Source organism: Cydia fagiglandana, chromosome Z (genome assembly GCF_963556715.1).
Source record: "Cydia fagiglandana chromosome Z, ilCydFagi1.1, whole genome shotgun sequence".
In the NCBI taxonomy this organism is placed as follows: domain Eukaryota; kingdom Metazoa; phylum Arthropoda; class Insecta; order Lepidoptera; family Tortricidae; genus Cydia; species Cydia fagiglandana.
The window spans coordinates 21,969,603-21,982,931 of record NC_085959.1 but is presented as its reverse complement, the minus strand read 5'-3'; the positions used below and the strand labels follow the sequence as shown (position 1 = coordinate 21,982,931).

The window sequence follows — 13,329 nt, the reverse complement described above, 5'->3', positions numbered from 1 at the left end:
AAGTACGTTCTCTATGGTCGTGTCAATCCAAGCCGTACCGTTCCATACTTGCACTGCCATCTGTCCGATGCCGAGTACACTCATTCTCTCGTTGTTTCCTACAACCACGAATTTATTCTTTACGCGCTTATACGACGAAAATAGTTCAATATCACGGCACATATGCTCGCTCGCACCTTGATCCACAAGAAATCTCGCACTTTGGAAATGTTCACCATCGTCCAAACTTTGGACCACAAAAGCATTCTTCTCTTTGTCCTTTTTAAAACGACACTGGCTCTTCACATGCCCCGGTTTATTACAAAAATAACACCGTAAATCTTGCCGACTGTCCTCGTTGTGATGCGTATTCTCCGTTTTATTATCCTCGCACTCACTTTGATAATGACCGAGTCTTTTGCATAAAAAGCACCGCACATTCTTCTTATCTACCTTCTTTGCCACAAAAGCCGACGTTGATGGCAAATTCTTATCTTTCTCTTTTATTCTCTCTTCCTCTATTAGCAGTCTAGCAGCTAAGTTATCATATGTCTGCTTGTCGTCCGGAGCAGACTCCCACGCTGAGACGAAATGTTTGTAGTCTTCAGGTAAAGACATTAGTACCTTAGTTATTACAAATTTGTCTGAGATAGTTTCGCCCAACTGTTTCAAGTGGTTTTTCATCTCCTGTATCTTTGACAGGAACACGGACATTTCCGTACCTTCTTCATACTTAAACTGGAAGAAACGCTGCTGAACTATATGTATACTAGTTTCAGACTTCTGCTCGTACACACTCTGTAACTTCTTCCACATCTCTGCTGACGTCTCGCACGACATGATGTGCAACATTACTTCTTCTTTCATTCTAGTCACTATCAGCGCCTGTGCTTTTGCATCTTGTGACTCCCAACGAACACGTTGTTTTTCATCTTCGGGCTTTACTGTCGTCCCGTCCACTATCTTGAAAAGACCTTGCCCTTTCAGCGAAACCGACGTTTGGAACTTCCATACGTTCCAATTCTTGGAACCCTCCAATTTAATTGCAGCCCCAACTGCCCCGATCTGTGTAGGATCCGTTTTATCTTCCATCCTGTAGGCCCTCCTTCCTTGAACGAATACTTCGACCAAGTAATTTCCTTCCCGGTGCGATAATTCAAAATGGTTGCCGCCCCGCAAACCGGTATTTTCAAAATCGTTTTTGCGCTACAGTTTTCGACTCTTTAAACCCATATTCATTCAATTCATTCTAGTTAGTGGACTGGGCCCATAACCAGATAAAATAAGAATGAAAATATGGGTTTAATTGAATAAATATAGTTTAATGACTTCCAACACAGAATATAACGTGGCTGCCTAGCAGCGCCATGACACACGGAGTGATAGAGCGAGAAGCTAACATACCTGTCTCACATAAGACATATACAACCTTATTACATTGTCTACAACACGGGGCAATGGTACCTTTTGCCGTGGAACGTCACATATTTTTACTATTTCATATCTAGTGAATCTCTAAATCATTTCCCGAAGCGCGCCGATAATCAGTAGCCAACGTTGTTATATCACGATATTTTTAGATCTTTTACTGCTTACGTAACGTGTGCTACGCTACGAGTGCTACGCATTACTCCGTAGCATTGTTTTTCCGGTAAATACGTAGCGAAAATTTAGTGATTGAATAAATGAACTCACCGGACCGCGACAACCGCGACGCAGACTATACCATCATACAAATAGATGCCAATTTCATCTGACTTTATAGCATTCGTCATTGTACCGCGCTTGTACTGGCTTGTACCTACTTATACTAGGGTTGTTGTGTGTAATAAACTAATAAAATAACTCCGCGTATCGCCATAACAATTACACATTTAAAAGTTCGAAAGCCGTTCTGCGTTTGCTTCAAAGCGCCTCTTAGCGTGACATTTTTAGCGTTCATTGAACTTGTACCTAAGCATTGATTAGGCGGTTACAAACATATACAAAAACCGTTTCAAGTTGAAACGCTTTTTCTTTGGTTAACTAATATTCTTAAATGCCTTGGTTAAAACGTGTAACTTTACATTTTATGCTTATTTTGACGCATTCTTAATCGTGAGATTGAAAAAGACCAAGGAATGTATGTATTATTTTTAAACTGAAATAAATGTACACTACACAAATACACTAAATAAAACACTTTTTTTAGTAGGTATATGACATTTATTTTAGTTTATAATTTATATAGTAGTGTTAAACTTGAAAGAAAACCCAAGTAAAATAATTTCTGAAAATAATTTAATTTGTTAAAATACTTTTAAAAATATATTATTTTTGTTTCTAATTCCTGAATCGAATTGTGTTTTTATTTTTGCGGATAGGTCTTAGTACATATTTTTTTTATTTAGTCATAAATTATTGAGTGTCTAAAGGGTCGCGCCTTGAGAATAAATCAATCAATATTGCCATCATCATGTTACTCCTCAGACGCAAATCACTCCTGGCTCTGCAAGTGGCGTGATAAGCTCTGATTTATAGACGTTGGGCCTCCGCCGGCTTGACATTGTACACACATTAGCAATAGATAGATCTAGGCACACGGCACCCATGCATTACACGAACTCATGCGAGCCACGTTTTCCACCTTTGTAACTTTTATTGATATTTTGCTTGCTATTTAGCGATCACTTAATATGTTACTCTCGACAATTGACTGGCTCCAATGGTTCTATAGTTATTTGGTTGGTCGTTGATAAAGAATAAAGGTTTAAGGCAAGAAGATTTCGCTCTTTTTGGTGCAGGACCGGCGTTCCGCAAGGTGGTTAGCTGTCGCCTCTATTGTTTTCCATATTTATTAATAAATATTACATTACAACCTTTCTCCAAAATTTCAGCTTTATACCTATGATCTCCTGCTGTAGGCAGGGAGTAATTGATGATTGCTTTAGTCAAATAGACCACGAATGATAACTCGTTACGCAATTAGAAATGGAGCACTAGTCATTGTCCTCTCCTAGTCAATCTTACGAAGAGCCAAGTTATCAATCTATCATCATTAGATGTAACAAAAAGAAACCCCAGAGTCAACCTTGCGTCAATGTATACGGGGGAACCGTATCCTTTGATGGTATCCAGATTAGTTTCTCCCACCGGGTGAAAAATCTTGGCGTCATTATGGATCGCTCCTTATACTGGGTGCCTCAAGTGGGTGAATTTGCTGCTGTTGCAATCCAGACAAACTGTTTTAATATATTTGGTTTAGTAATAGGTGAGTACATAGTACATACCTAAGTAAATGGCCTAATTATACAGTCAAGGATATAATATGCATGTTTTTATACAGTAATAATAATAAATAAGAAAAATAATATTGTCTTCGGCTAGGTACCACGATAGTTAATCTAAGGCCATGAAATAAAATTATGGTAATGGATTATATCACGTATAGTATATATATAATATAATACATACCTACTTACAGACGTTTGGAATCCTTTAATAGCAATCGTGGTCAACGGGTGACTGAGGAAAAAAAATAGGTACCGGATGTATTATAAATACACTATACGCGATATAGCATTTCCATAGTTTTATTTTATAAGATAAATAAAATAAGTTATTGATCAAAACACTCACCTTAAGATAAAATTCTTTTACGAGTACTCTCGGGGATTTTTCTGACAAATAATTTTATCTGACGTCAGACAAAGCTTTCGGTGTACAACTACATGTCTTACCTGAAACAAATAAAAGACGGATACTTAATCAAAGCTATACGACAACAACTAGGTACAAATTAATACCGTGTATTATCTATTATAATGTAACCTTCAGCCTGGCTAAACTATATTTTATATACATAGGTCAATGCGACCAATACCGTCCTAGGGGCAGTAAGTAATAAAGAACTTGTTTTATAGGTAAACAATTATTTTATTCAAACATGCTCGGAAATTATCACATTACGTTCTTAAATGAAAACCTACGGTGCACAATTGTTATCGTAGTGTCGATAAGGCAGCGGCACGGACGCAGTAAAAAATTAAATTAAAAAAAATTAAATTATGTAATGAGTGATTTTATTTCTATGAAAAAAAAAACATACATATTTAATTTTTGTCCACTGCGCGTGGGGCGTGCTGGCGGCCGCTCCTAGTAGGTATTTCCCAAGCCTTTTGGGTAAAGAACGAAAATGAAATCAACTTTAATTTGTAGGCATTCAGCGTGTACCCGTACCAAAAAGAATAGATATTAAGTTATATATATCTCTGCCCGTACCTATACAATCTAGGTCTACCCAAAACTGGGAGGGGAATGCCAGAAGTGATGATGCAACACCTAACATTACCCAGCCAGTATTGGGTAGAGCTAGATGTGTACGGGTAAACGCCGAATACAGATTAATGTTGTTTAAATTTTCGAATTTCACTGAAAAGTAAAGTAAAGTAAAGGCTCTAGCCCTAATTGAAGGATCTAGTAGCACCCGACTAGTTATACCAGGGTAAACTTGAGTTTGATCAACCTTCTAACATTACTTGTAACATATACAATTATAGTAAAAATATATATATCTAAGCTAATCATGATAAGTTTGCCGGCAATGATCGGCTCAGTGATAGCCTCCCGGGTGCAAGTCTGCAAGGCAAGCGGCACCTAAACGGGGTTGGCTGCAAGTTCGAGGCCGGCACTGCGTCGATATTCCGCAGTACCGCTGACACAATATCCACCACGTGAATAGCTCATGTCCGCCGCGTCCGCCCAACGCAAATGCTCAAAGGATAGACAATTATTCATTCATGTTCCATTCTTATAACATAACTGCCATGGTTATATTTCTTCCGAGCCAATGTGCTTATTTGTGAAGTAGAGATATTATTGGCACATCTTTAAATTACTTTACGAATGGTCCTCATTTCGAAAGCGATTTATTCAGTAATATTTTTAAAGAAAATTTTAATAGACAAAATGACAGTTTGTTGATCGTACAAATATGGATAATATATACAAAAATTCTCATAAAAAATCTGTTAACAAATTCAGTTAATAAAACTTCAGGATAGGTACCTACTCGTACCAAAACTGAGACTGGTCTGAAGCCACTTTGGCTAGCCTAATTTTCATGTAAAGCCTTCACACTTAAGAACTGTTAGTTGAGCAACATTCTTTTAAACGGGAAGACGCTTTAAAACCATTTCCATCAAGTCTGCCTACATATTTTTTTTTTACAAGCTTCTGAGTTATACTTTCATATATTGATATAAAGTTTACAACGGTTCACCGTACAGTATCTAAATAGGTTCTTTTTTCGTAAAATCCTCATAGTTATGAATAATATGTTGCTCTGCAATAGGTATACTTGCGCCTAATAAGGCCCACTTTTATTTTAATTTTTTATTTTTTTCATTTTTGATATGAACTTGCAATTTTGTCTATGGTACTAACCAAACATGGGCGAGAAATTTAAACTCATTTACTTACAATTATAAAAGTATGAAATTTTGAGATTAAGCAAGCTTTAAAACTGGGCCTTATTAGGTGCAAGTAACCTTACTACAAAAATGAGTAACGGCCGTATACGTAAAGCGAACAAAAATTATTACAGTAGGTACAGGGTTTTCGAAACTGGTACCACGTTTGGCCTACTCGTGGCCAGTTGTCGAGCATATAACAGTAGGTACTGTAGGTATACCATTTAATTGATAATCTGCCCCAAAACTCTGAAAAGGCACGCTAGCGCTTGGTTCACGGTTCATTGAACAAACGTTTACGTAACAGCGGAACAAAGCCGATCACAATAGCTATACCTCATACATTTTGACACAGTTTATATTTTCAGTTAGAAATTTAAGGCACTAATCTAAATAGAACCACGGAACAACTAAGGGTATACAATATCATTTTATTTAGGGACACGATTTTGGTTTGTATTCTGAAGTTCCAACCGCTATCCAATGATTAGCACTCTAGTCTTAAAAGTACAGTTTTTCGCACCTTTTTGTAGGAAAGTCACAAAATAAGGTTAAACGAGGCAAACGTTTGGGCGACAACGATAGTATAGATGCAAATTTATTTTTCTCGTTACTGGTAGTGACATCTATAAAGTGGAATGAGAAACATGCGCATCTCTTTCAAACCAGAAATAGTTTACTACTAGCTACGTTGGTGGCGCTCTTAGCAGCACTATTAATATTATAGAGCCATCTATAAGAAAACGGGTAAAATAACGGAATAACCGGGGTTGTGGCGCCATCTACAGGAAAATTTAGAAACATCAGAGGAAATGGAGGGAAAGCGCTTGAAAACCGTTTCTCTTGTTTGTACGAAGAGGTCGCTGTAAAGTAGTACAAATCGAGTGCAATTCTTTACCTCCAGTGCACAGAGGGCTAGGGTATGGATTTAATTGAAGTTGCATACCTATAACGTTTAATATATTTATGCAACTTCAACTGGTAAAAGAAGCGTCTTTTTTTAAGAAAAAAATGAATCATATACGAGTCGAACTTACGTTACCGCTTTAACTCCAAAGAAAGATTAATCATTATTTTTTATTATTTAATACATAATGGCTTGTTTTGTCGGAGAGTATCTGAGGAGGGTATCATCAGCAGCCTAATACAAATAAATTGATAAGATGAAAAATAATAATAAGACCTGCACTGCACATAACGCTTTATGATAGTACATAGTTACCTGCGTCGTTTGTATATTCTGGGTACCTAATAGCCAAGATGCCATAGCCAATTATTCGCTCCGTAGCATTCTTAGTGTAGTAAACGAAGCAAGTTGTAGTATGGAGACCCATGCATTAATTTCTCAGTCGATGAAATTTAGCTTGGTTATTGTATATGTAGTATGAGCCGAGACTAACATATAAATATCCAAATAAAAACACTCTTTAGTTAGGTAAAAACACAAACCTGATTATATATTGAACCGAGTAATTCCTCAGTCCAAAATAAGTTATTTGTATCAGTATGTGATACTAGAAAAAAATCTAAAAGTTTTGTCAAACATGAGAATATTTTTTATGATAATTCCTTTTTTTGACGCTCCTCATCGGAAAATTGCTCTATAATTTTTTTCTTCTTATATGATCTTAGAATATAATTTGGCGCAGAGGGTAAGAAAAAAAAAATGCGTACCTACCCAAATGTATGTATTATAGAACTATTAAAAACTGAGAGTGGAGATTTTTTAGATTTTCATATTGTAGGTATAAAATGGCATTCCAGTGAAAAAATTAGATTGAGCAATTTTCCGGTCCAAGACACGCCAAAAAATTATGTTTTATTAATATTGGGATTTCTGCTGGGATTTTTTTTTTGATATTTCATATATTGTTGCAATACGTTAGATGAATATGTCCGGTGAAGAAAGTTTGAACGGAGCATTTTCCGGAAAAAGATATTAACGATTTAAGATTTTAGGTATTTATTTTAATTTCATTTGTATGTCTCTTACAAATTCTCGGGACCATGGGGTCCCGGGCATTTGGAAGGCGTGCGTGGGGCCGAAGCCAACACGTAGAGGCCCCTTGTAATAAGACAATTTACTCTAAATGTAATGTGACACCAACCGACGATTATCCCTGTTTGAACTATATTAGAGCACCCAAGGACAAGCCTCTTTTCATTTTATTATTATTCTTTGGAAATTTATACAAATTTTTTTATTTATTGCAAACGATTGGCATCTTGTCTACGCACACTACGCACAATACGCATCGAGAGATTTCTAGCAAAATCATTTTGAGTCAATGATTTGTTTTATCCAAACTTGGAATTTTTCTCTAGTGATCTATTTGCTCTTGAGTGTTTCGGGCCACGGGATCCTGGTTTGTCATTTTGGCTACAAGCGTGATGTACTTATTAATTTCTGCTTTATGTACATAGTTTTGTTCTACACGATTTTACATATAGAAAAAATAAATTCAAAGTGGCGGCCATTTTTTTAAATCTTTCACTACTAATTCATATTTAGGTACCTTTCAGATCCTCAGATGTAATTTTTTATCATGATTAGGGCAAATTTACCGTCGGATATACAGTTTTTGAACTACAAGCAAAAAACTGAAAAAGAGCAACTGCAAGTAATATAACGCGAATCGGAAACGCAATTGGCTCGTCAAACCAGGCGTGGCTCACTCCGCGATTTCATTGCATTGCTACAGGTAGCTAAAAGTACTTCCGTTCCACACCAATTTTGGTGGCTAGCTATAAGCCGCGCGTGGCGCTGTCGCCACCTAGCGGCCGTATCTATCCTGATCGTGACAGACACGTTTTGTTAGAGAGAGAGTCTTCTGTACCTAGTACTATTATTTATTCTGTGGTCAAACTATGATGCCGTCATCGTCACATCATAACAACGCTCAAAAGTTATACGCTATTTTTATTACTCACTGCACCCGCCTTGACTTTTTCCTGTTTTGCTTTATGGTTGACTAGTAGAGAATGCCTATAGCGGCATTAAGTCCACCTGTTTTTAATTTTTTATGTTTTATTACGCAATAAAGTTTAAAATATCACGTATCACGACAATGTCCCAACGAGTACCTACGTAAAATATCTGCCGGGCTAGCACATGATTGGTGCGACAGTATCTCGCGGCGACATAGACTGCCCGTCCCTTCTTTTATTAACAAAGGTAGAAAAAGACGGGTAGTCTATCTCGCAGCGAGATACTGTCGCGCCAATCATGTGCTCGGCCTACTGGGAGAGCGAGATTTGCCCGGAAAACATTTAAAAACACAAAAATGAGCATTTTCCCAGATATAAAACAATACCTAGCAAATTTCATCGAAATCGTTAGAGCCGTTTCCGAGATCCCCGAAATATATAAATATACAAGAATTGATCGTTAAAGGTATAAAATTACAGTAAAAAAAATGTCGTGGATTCTCTGTTCGTAGCCGCTTTCCTCTACAAGGGGAAACGGTGGGATCGGCTACGAGCGTAGGCAGCGTAGCGCTACGAAAACATTGGCACTATTAGCAGTGGACTCGTAAAAACAGGATGATAGAAATTTGCCATTCCTGTTGTCATTTTAGTATCTGGGATATAAAAAAGAGTGTAACCGTTATACTTACATTATTTTAAAAGCATCAAAATGATAAAAATGGAATGTGCTTTAGTTGCCAACCGGAATTGGCAGCCCGAGCGGCAGCTGGGCCACAATTCCTAGCGTGTGCTGAACGCAACCGAGCGTTCAATTCCTGCATACCAGTAACGCATGTTATATATTTGACTGGTCCGGCTGACGTGGGCGCGCCTGCGCTCGCTCACCGAGAGGAATCAAAGCCTGTGGGCCCGAATCGGATTTTAAAATAGACATCTATTAGATATCTTTTAGACATCACCAAGATACGATAACGATACGTTTAAGATCTAACCTGTCAAATTTGACATTTGCGCGATTCTGGAGATACTCTTGAACGATTTCCACAGGATATGACCTAGAGATCCAATTCACATCTAATAGATATCTTACTCTATCTAACGTAAAAGTATAAGTAAGTAACGTAACATTGGTTGCCCGAATTGCGCTGCAAAAGAAAACTAAGTTAGTTGATATCTAAACTATAACGTATCTAGAATGGATCTTAGTACGTGTCGTCTCTTGGAATATCTTGAAGTTCGAATACGGCAGTGTACGGGACCATTGATTGTTACAAGTATTCTCGTCCGCCCAAGTGTTTCCGCTCACCACCTACTCGCGCAATCGTGTACGTCCTGCCCACGTCGACCTACAACACAATACCTTGTCATAACAACGTGTCAGTCATGGCTTGGTTTTCTCAATTAATTTTTCATTTAATAAATGTTTCATTACTTCATTAAAAAACACACACCTGTAGAAGTAAATTATTTAATTCTCGTTATGATCTCCGTATCCCTTCCTTAAATGACTAATACTTTAAATAGCTAATAATCGGCGTACGTTATTCCAATTTCTGGGAATAATTTATGATTCCAATTAAGTACAATACATGATACGAAGGCCCCATCGAAAATATCGTAGGTAGGTAGTTATAAGATCGATGTTAGACACTATAATAATGTGCACTTATATATAAAACTAGAGTGTAAAATGTGACATTCGCAAAGAGCTCATGCTATGTCGATAAATAAACCTATGTACAGTTAGCATGAAATAGAGACTGACGGACAAAGTAGCCAAACATGTTGGTGTACGTCTTGCTGGCTGGCTGAGTCCATTTCTAGAGTTGCGGTAGCGTCTCAAACCAAGTTCAAACGTAAACTTTGAACTGGGTATGTATTGTTGTAAGTATTAAATGCGGACCGGCTTGTACCAATGACTTTTTCGTAATTTAGGTATGCACAAAATATCATTTGATATTTACCATTCGCATTTAGGTGAAGGAAAACATCTAACTATCTCTGAGAAGTTACTATCAAAAATTTGTCTTTTAGGATTATAATCGCCCAAATCTAAAAGAAAACCGAAGTTTCGCGGTTTTTTCGATGTTTGACAAAGTTGCGTTCGGCGCTCGAGGTCACAAACTTCGATTATTCATTGGAACAACATCATATTTATATAAGTCAGCAAAAAATCAGAACTACCGGATTTAATGCAAACGCTAAATGTATAAAATCACTGTATTATAAAGTATTTTCAGAACGTAAGTCCTTAAGAACTTAAGTCCCTAACTAAATGCTACGCCATAGCAAAAACACCCCTTATGCTGCAGTAGAAATATTATAATACAATTAACTGCCACTGCTTTTGTCGCGATGTTAACGCCAGATGATCAAAACTAAATGCGGACACCATATTTGTTTGCGTGCATGTGTTGAATTTGTGAAGGCCGGGAGTCAAAGACTTTGAGATTTGTCTGTCTGTTAAGCCGAAAATGGCAGCATGGCTAGACTAATGAAGCACCATCTCACACCTACGTATACTTTATTAAGGTCCCTTTAGGGACGGTAGGTTTTGAAAATCTTGGAGCTTACTATTCGGACAGAATTCCACAACCCTGTCATATATGCGTTCACGTCTATGCATCGACATCCGGGCTTTCAAAGCGTTTTAGTAATTCGAGCTGAAAGCTTTAGATCGGTGCTGAGCGGAGCGTATTTAGCCCTACATGTGACATATTAAGTGTATGTAAGTACTAAAGTTTGCATACGCTTTGCCAGTAAATCTATAGGTAACTAGCAAAACCAACCATGTCGCATACTTTTGAGAAAAATATTGTAAGGTTACGTTTTATTATAAAATTGATTTATTAAGTTATTTGCAATGCAAAATGTTAACTTAACTATTTCTAATTTAATAACGGTATTCTGGATTTCACGGGCCTATCAACCCCGGTCTTTTGATAGGCTTGCATGGGGATATAGATCCAACAAGTAGAGGCCCCTTGGAGAGCTGTAAACTCATGTAGAACGCCTGCTGGATCCCGTTCACAGGAGCAACAATAAACACCCATGAACCGGTCACAGTGCTATTGTAGAAAAAGTGAATAGTATACCGGTCTATGGATTGAAGTTTGGGTGGACAATGAGACTGCGCTATTGTAAAGAATGCCGGACAGGTGTCCCGGTTTTCAAGATTTCGAAAAAGAAGTGGACAGAAAGAAATGTTGAGACAGTGTGACATGTCACGAGCCGTCAAGTTATAATGTGTAATTAAGTCCCTTCTCTGGTCATAGGCATGTGCCAAAAGCGTCAAGCAGCTAAGTGCCTGCAAGCTGCACCGGTTGATACCAACACGGAATTGGCAGCACTTGGGACTACTTGGCAAGCTTTCTAATGGCTTCGGCTCATAACCATATATTTACTTTGTCATAGCAACGTTTTGCTAGTTACATACTTTACATAGTAACAACATATGTACTCACTTGTTTGTAATGAAAACTCAATTAGGTAGGCTTTTTTGTATGAAAGTTAATGTTCAGAACAAGAAAAGTCTGCAATGATTTTGATAGCCCACGTAGTGCAAGTGTTATTTATACGCCATAATTTCATAGAACTTTGTCGTTTTATATAACACTTGCAATGCGTGGGCTATCAAAATAGCTGCAGACTTTTCTTGGTCTAACTCTATTGATGTTGCTGTTTAACCATTGGACACGGCTGATATTAGTATATGTAGTTTAGCTAATTAATAAATAAATAATGCAAAATAATGTTATATCAGTTTGTGTGTACTCGTGTGGCATAAATCTATTGGTCACCACTCAAGTAAGTAACACACAAGCGTGATAAGAGTACTCATTTGACTCATTATAGAGCTAAAAGATTGATGTAAATGCTATAGGAATAGCCAAAATCTGTATTACGTTGTTTAGTCTTTTATAATTACATTAATTAATACGCTGAGTAAAATCATCTGAGTTTCATGGCCATCACCCTAATTGCTACCTTAAACTGTAAGATTGACCATGGATTCTTTTTGTATTTGCTGGTAAGAACGTTGAAAAAAGAATAAATTAACAATGACGAATTCAAAAGTCATAACATTAAGCTACGTATTTAATGTATTGCTTAAATGGAAAAATAATATCAATTCGCGTTTGAAATGCCGGCTGCGTATCTTTACACTTTTATTGAACTTGATTTTACGCTCGAACGATCAGTACTTACAGAGCAAACACGAAAAGCATTTCGGGAACGTTACCCGGAGTCACCAGTGCCGACACACAACCTGATTCGTAGCATGGTTCAAAATCTCCGGGACAGTTTCATCGGGACTGTTCCAGCTCATGCACAGGCGAGAGGAATGGCGATTATTGGTCCGGAATACCTGTTTAATTAAAATTGGTACTTTAAGCTACAGACTAGGGGCCAGGACCCCTATTCGACAAGCGACGTTTGACGTATCGTGTTGATCTCCCGTTGATGTGGGGAAAATCATAAGTTCTCGAATACGTACAATGTCAAAATTTGACATTAACAATCCACAGTTAGGGTGACAAGCAAACCAAACCGAACCTCCCTTAGTTTAGAGTTGAGTTTTGGTTTTACCAAATTACATTATTTTGGCCCCAGTTGCATCAATCACATTTGACAGACTGATCAACGTCAGCCGGCGCGCCCCGGCGCTTTACTATGAAACTTTCGATACATTAAAATTTTGAGAACTCTTTAACGATACCAACAGTTTGGTGCAACCGACCCTAGTTCTTGTCAAATAGGGTGCCCACAATGTTGGTGTTTTTGCTATTTAAAATTATTATCAATAATGTTTAATTGTTTGCTTCTAGAGTTATTGCAATGAATTTGCCTTAAAATACTGCAATAGAAACATAAAATTCGCTTTACGTTTTTGGTTTAATTCTGTATAATATTAATATAAATATGTATGTGTACAAAATGCGAGAGTTTAAAGTGCTGTACTTAATATTGT

The 13,329-nt window shown here is 37.4% G+C and overlaps 1 protein-coding gene across 8 annotated transcripts in view; it reads right to left on the bottom strand.

Moving 5' to 3' along the window:
• LOC134679052 (potassium voltage-gated channel protein Shaker) overlaps positions 1 to 13,329 on the bottom strand; it is a 188,028-nt gene that overhangs the window by 99,716 nt on the left and 74,983 nt on the right. The gene's annotated exons all lie outside the window — the stretch shown is intronic.